Here is a 6,000-nt window from a genome sequence, read left to right as displayed (position 1 = left end):
CATAGATGGCAATTCCACCTCCTTTAGATCCTCGGTCAAGCCGAAAAAGGTTGTAGTTTTCAATTGTAATCTGCAAGTCATTGACGGCAGGAGTGAGAAATGTTTCTGTTAGGCAAAAAATGTCCGGGTCAAGATTTGCCACTTCTAGTTTTAGTTGACTTAATTTAATCACAAGCCCTCTGATGTTGACATGTAGAACACCAACACCTTTCCTGGCAGAAAAATCTACAGAATTATACGAGCTCTTTTCATTTGGGCCAGGATGAAGCTCAATGCCACCCAGGAATAAGAAAAGTAGAATTAACAGTCTGCATAAGTATTTTCTGTGAAAGGATGAAGAGCGGCGAACCTTGGACGAATAGCAGCAGCTCGCAGATGGTGTTATTTTTAAGAGCAGAATGAAGTTTGGAAGGAGTGCTGGTGAAGTAATGGGACAAAGATAGGGTTTAAAAGTATACAATGATGGAGTGTAGAAGTGTCTATGAGCTGTTTCATTTGCAGGTGTAGTGGCAAATCGAGCAACAAGTATTGACGCAAAATAACGAGGGTAGCCGTTTGTAGAGTTGAGTGTGGCACTAGATATGGCCGGGAGGGACAGCAGTAGGATACACAGCAGAATTGCCATCTTTAAAATATCCGGGGTATACACAGATTTACACACAAGTGGAAATAGAAAAATATATATACTTGTAGGCCGAGGGTGAGAAAAACGTCTTGCCGCACTCGTCACACATGCACGGCTTCTCGCCCATGTGCTAGGGTTTAACAGCGCCCACCCCCCTCTCCCAGACAGCAGATTCTTGGCTGTTGTGGGCTCGGCTGAACCGCTTGCACCACCTCCTTTCCCCGCCGCAGGATGGTGCTCGAGCTAGCCCTTCTTGAGCTCAGCCCACGACTGGAATGTTGTTTCTTGGCCTCTCGTCTCTCTGCTGCCCGTCCAGACGGCCCCACTGAAGCCCACACAGGGGACTCTTCATTCACAACCCTCGGCCGTCTCGAATGATCTCCGTGAAGTTGTCCAGGATGGAGCGCACGTCGTCCTTGAGCCGCTTGTTGAACGACTGCAGCAGCACCTCCTTGCTCTGGGGCAGCGCCCGCGACATCTCGGGGCAGCAGCAGTGGAGAGAGCGCGACTCTCTCTCAGGGCAGCAGTGGACAGAGCACGGCTCTCCCTCAGGGCAGCAGTGGATGGAGCACAACCCTGCCTCAGGGCAGCAGAGGAGAGAGAGAGAGTCTGGCTCCCTCACGGCAGCGGTGGAGATAGCACGGCTCTCCCTCAAGCCAGTAGTGGAGAGCACGGGGCACGGCCCTGCCTCAGGGCAGCAGTGGAGAGAGCACGGCTCTCCCTCAGGGCAGCAGCGGAGAGAGCACGACCCCACCCCAGGGCAGCAGTGGACAGAGCACGGCTCTGCCCCAGGGCAGCAGTGGAGAGAGCGCGGCTTTCCCTCAGGGCAGCAGTGGACGGAGCACGCACTAGGCCGCTACAATAACTGGAAGCCCACGGCCCCACCCAGTTACGCCCGCCGGGAAAATGCTCATTTCTCTCTCTCTCATTCTCAACTTTGCACTCCGAACGTCGTGTTGTTGTATCGTTCGTGTTTGGGGGAAGAGACACAAGGGGAGAGAGACACGGGGAGATAAACACAAGGAGAGATACGGGAAAGAGACACTAGGAGACATACACGGGGAGACATACACGGGGAGAGAGACACGGGGAGAGACACGGGAAAGAGACAGAGACACGGGGAGAGACACGGGGAGAGACACTATTGGAGAGAGACACAAGGACACAGACACGAGGAGAGAGACACGGGGAGACACAGACACAAGGAGAGGGACACGGGGAGAGAGACACGTGGTTGGGTAGTGACACACTAAGTCCATTCAACTCTTCTCAACAGTACACACCAACACAGTGCGCAATATACACACTTCATATACACACATACATTATACATAGACCTATACACACACTTATACACATGATACACATATACACACGAACACATTATACACACATTAAACACACATGTACACATTATACATATACATAATACACACACTTGTACACATTACCACATACATTATACACACACTTGTACACATTACACACATACATTATATACAAACTTGTACACATTACACACATACATTATACACACGTGTACACATTATACACACGGCACACTAAATCACAATTAAAAATAATAAAATATAAAAATCGCAGCGACTCAGGGAGCAGACGGCCGAAAGCCTGCGGCCTAGCCCGCGTGGTGCCAACCGCTCCCACGCAAAGACCTCACACACACACAGGCTGACAATCTCACACACACTGACAACCTCACACTCACACAGGCTGACAATCTCGCACACACTGACAACCTCACACTCACGCACTGACAACCTCACACTCACACACTGACAACCTCACACTCACACACTGACAACCTCACACTCACACAGGCTGACAATCTCACACACACTGACAACCTCACACTCACACACACTGACGATAGACGAAGCCTGCGGCGTGAGAATTAATCCTCAAATTAGTAAAAAATGCACTAACAGATTTAGGGGTGACTGAAGATCTGCCACCTATCGATCTCTGCAATTAAGTTTTTAAACACCTTAGTTGGGTAGCCAAATTCAAGTTTAAACCGTTAGGCCTAATGCTTGAGGCCTACTAACCTTTTTCTAGGCAAAGCCTGAATCCTCAATTACGTTTAATTTAAATTTTGATTTAAAGCTTTCGTGACTGCAGTAATTCATATTCTTAGTTTTTTCAACGTGACTTTACCGAAAAAACTAAGAATATACATTTAATTTACTTATAGATTAAGAATGTTCCATAAGAACATGTATTGATTACCGGAGTGTTGATGATGGGTGATGGTGTTGATGATGGATAAACCAGCAAATCTTTTAAAAAAAGTATTACAACGCTGTATGCTCAAATCCCAGTGTGATGCATGTCAAACAATACCAACCATAAGATAGATTAACCCTATGTTTTCGAAATCACCAAAAAAACGCTCAATAAACTATTTTACAACAGTAATCATAGGAACTGCGATTCTCATTTAACAATAACTCAACACTACCACCCATAGACTCAACACTACAGGTGGATCGTTGGAAGGCAGGACCGTGGAACCATGGCGAAGGCTTAAGGGGGGCCTTCGTCCAGCAGTGGATAGATCGTGGAGGATGATGATCACAAATCTCTGAACTCTTGCCCGCCCCCCCCGCCCGCCCCCCACTCTCGCACATACAGACAAGGCCCCCCACTTCCTGCGGTTGGGGAACGTGGAGGTGAACGCGGGGCAGAACGCGACGTTCCAGTGCATCGCGACGGGACGGAACTCAGGGCCCACACGCCTCGCGCTGCAGGTGAGACTCCCATAGGGTTCAGTGTTAATCAGTGAGACTCCCACAGGGTTCAGTGTTCATCAGTGAGACTCCCACAGGGTTCTGTGATAATCAGTGAAACTCCCATAAGGTTCAGTGTTAATCAGTGAGACTCCCATAGGGTTCAGTGTTAATCAGTGGGGCTCCCACAGGGTTCAGTGTTAATCAGTGAGACTCCCATAGGGTTCAGTTTTAATCAATGAGACTCCCATAGGGTTCAGTGTTAATCAGTGAGACTCCCATAGGGTTCGATGTTAATCAGTGAGACTCCCATAGGGTTCTGTGTTAATTAATGAGACTCCCACAGGGTTCAGTGTTAATCAGTGAGACTCCCACAGGGATCAGTGTTAATCAGTGAGACTCCCACAGGGTTCAGTGTTAATCAGTGACACTCCCATAGGGTTCAGTGTTAATCAGTGAGACTCCCATAGGGTTCAGTGTTAATCAGTGAGACTCCCATAGGGTTCAGTGTTAATCAGTGAGACTCCCACAGGGTTCAGTGTTAATCAGTGAGACTCTCACAGTGTTCAGTGTTAATAAGTGAGACTCCCACAGGGTTCAGTGTTAATGAGCGAGATTCCCATAGGGTTCAGTGTTAATCAGTGAGACTCCCACAGGGTTCAGTGTTAACCGGTGAGACTCCCATAGGGTTCAGTGTTAATCAGTGAGACTCCAACAGGGTTCAGTGTTAATTAATGAGACTCCCACAGGGTTCAGTGTTAATCAGTGAGACTCCCACAGGGTTCAGTGTTAATCAGTGAGACTCCCACAGGGTTCTGTGTTAATCAGTGAGACTCCCACAGGGTTCAGTGTTAATCAGTGAGACTCCCATATTGTTCAGTGTTAATCAGTGAGACTCCCACAGGGTTCAGTGTTTATCAGTGAGACTCCCATAGGGTTCAGTGTTAATCAGTAAGACTCCCATAGGGTTCAGTGTTAATCAGTGAGACTCCCACAGGGTTCAGTGTTAATCAGTGAGACTCCCACAGGGTTCAGTGTTAATCAGTGAGACTCCCACAGGGTTCAGTGTTAATCAGTGAGACTCCCACAGGGCTCAGTGTTAATCAGTGAGACTCCCACAGGGCTCGGTGTTAATCAGCGAGACTCCCATAGGGTTCAGTGTTAATCAGTGAGACTCCCATAGGTTTCAGTGTTAATCAGGGGGCTCCCACAGGGTTCGGTGTTAATCAGTGAGACTCCCATAGCGTTCAGTGTTAATCAGTCAGACTCCCATAGGGTTCAGTGTTAATAAGTGAGACTCCCACAGGGTTCAGTGTTAATCAGCGAGATTCCCATAGGGTTCAGTGTTAATCAGTGAGACTCCCACAGGGTTCAGTGTTAATCGGTGAGACTCCCATAGGGTTCAGCGTTAATCAGTGGGACACCAACAGGGTTCAGTGTTAATCAGTGAGACTCCCACAGGGTTCATTGTTAATCAGAGAGACTCCCAAAGGGTTCAGTGTTAATCAGTGAGACTCCCATAGTGGTCAGTGTAAATCACTGAGACTCCAATTGGGTTCGGTGTTAATCAGTGAGACTCCCATAGGGTTCGGTGTTAATCAGTGAGACTCCCATAGGGTTCAGTGTTAATCAGTGAGACTTCCATAGGATTCAGTGTTAATCAGTGAGACTCCCACAGGGTTCATTGTTAATCAGTGAGACTCCCACAGGGTGCAGTGTTAATCAGTGAGACTCCCATAGGGTTCAGTGTTAATCAGTGAGACTCCCATAGGGTTCGGTGTTAATCAGTGAGACTCCCACAGGGTTCAGTGTTAATCAATGAGACTCCCACAGGGTTCAGTGTTAATCAGTGAGACTCCCATCGTGTTCAGTGTTAATCAGTGAGACTCCCATAGGGTTCAGTGTTAATCATTGGTGCTCCCACAGGGTTCAGTGTTAATCAGTGAGACTCCCATAGGGTTCAGTGTTAATCAGTGAGACTCCCACAGGGTTCAGTGTTAATCAGTGAGACTCCCATGGGGTTCAGTGTTAATCAGTGAGACTTCCATAGGATTCAGTGTTAATCAGTGAGACTCCCACAGGGTTCATTGTTAATCAGTGAGACTCCCACAGGGATCAGTGTTAATCAGTGAGACTCCCACAGGGTTCAGTGTTAATCAGTGACACTCCCATAGGGTTCAGTGTTAATCAGTGAGACTTCCACAGGGTTCAGTGTTAATCAGTGAGACTCCCATGGGGTTCAGTGTTAATCAGTGAGACTTCCATAGGATCCAGTGTTAATCAGTGAGACTCCCACAGGGTTCATTGTTAATCAGTGAGACTCCCACAGGGATCAGTGTTAATCAGTGAGACTCCCACAGGGTTCAGTGTTAATCAGTGACACTCCCATAGGGTTCAGTGTTAATCAGTGAGACTCCCATAGGGTTCAGTGTTAATCAGTGAGACTCCCATAGGGTTCAGTGTTAATCAGTGAGACTCCCACAGGGTTCAGTGTTAATCAGTGAGACTCTCACAGTGTTCAGTGTTAATAAGTGAGACTCCCACAGGGTTCAGTGTTAATCAGCGAGATTCCCATAGGGTTCAGTGTTAATCAGTGAGACTCCCACAGGGTTCAGTGTTAACCGGTGA

General features: G+C 47.8%; 1 long non-coding RNA gene across 1 annotated transcript in view; it reads left to right on the top strand.

Annotated features, from left to right (window-relative positions):
• The first annotated feature begins 2,669 nt into the window (after window positions 1–2,669).
• LOC142923131 (uncharacterized) overlaps window positions 2,670–6,000 on the top strand; it is a 338,477-nt gene continuing 335,146 nt past the window's right edge. Inside the window, exon 1 of the long non-coding RNA XR_012940536.1 lies at window positions 2,670–3,393. This is a non-coding gene — a long non-coding RNA (uncharacterized LOC142923131). The remainder of the gene's footprint in view (window positions 3,394–6,000) is intronic.

The sequence above is a fragment of the Petromyzon marinus genome, unplaced genomic scaffold, assembly GCF_048934315.1.
Source record: "Petromyzon marinus isolate PM22_M1 ecotype Great Lakes invasive population unplaced genomic scaffold, UKy_Petmar_22M1.pri1.0 PM_Scaffold_3, whole genome shotgun sequence".
In the NCBI taxonomy this organism is placed as follows: domain Eukaryota; kingdom Metazoa; phylum Chordata; class Hyperoartia; order Petromyzontiformes; family Petromyzontidae; genus Petromyzon; species Petromyzon marinus.
The sequence above is the reverse complement of the archived record's forward strand: the minus strand, read 5'-3'. Positions and strand labels throughout refer to the sequence as shown.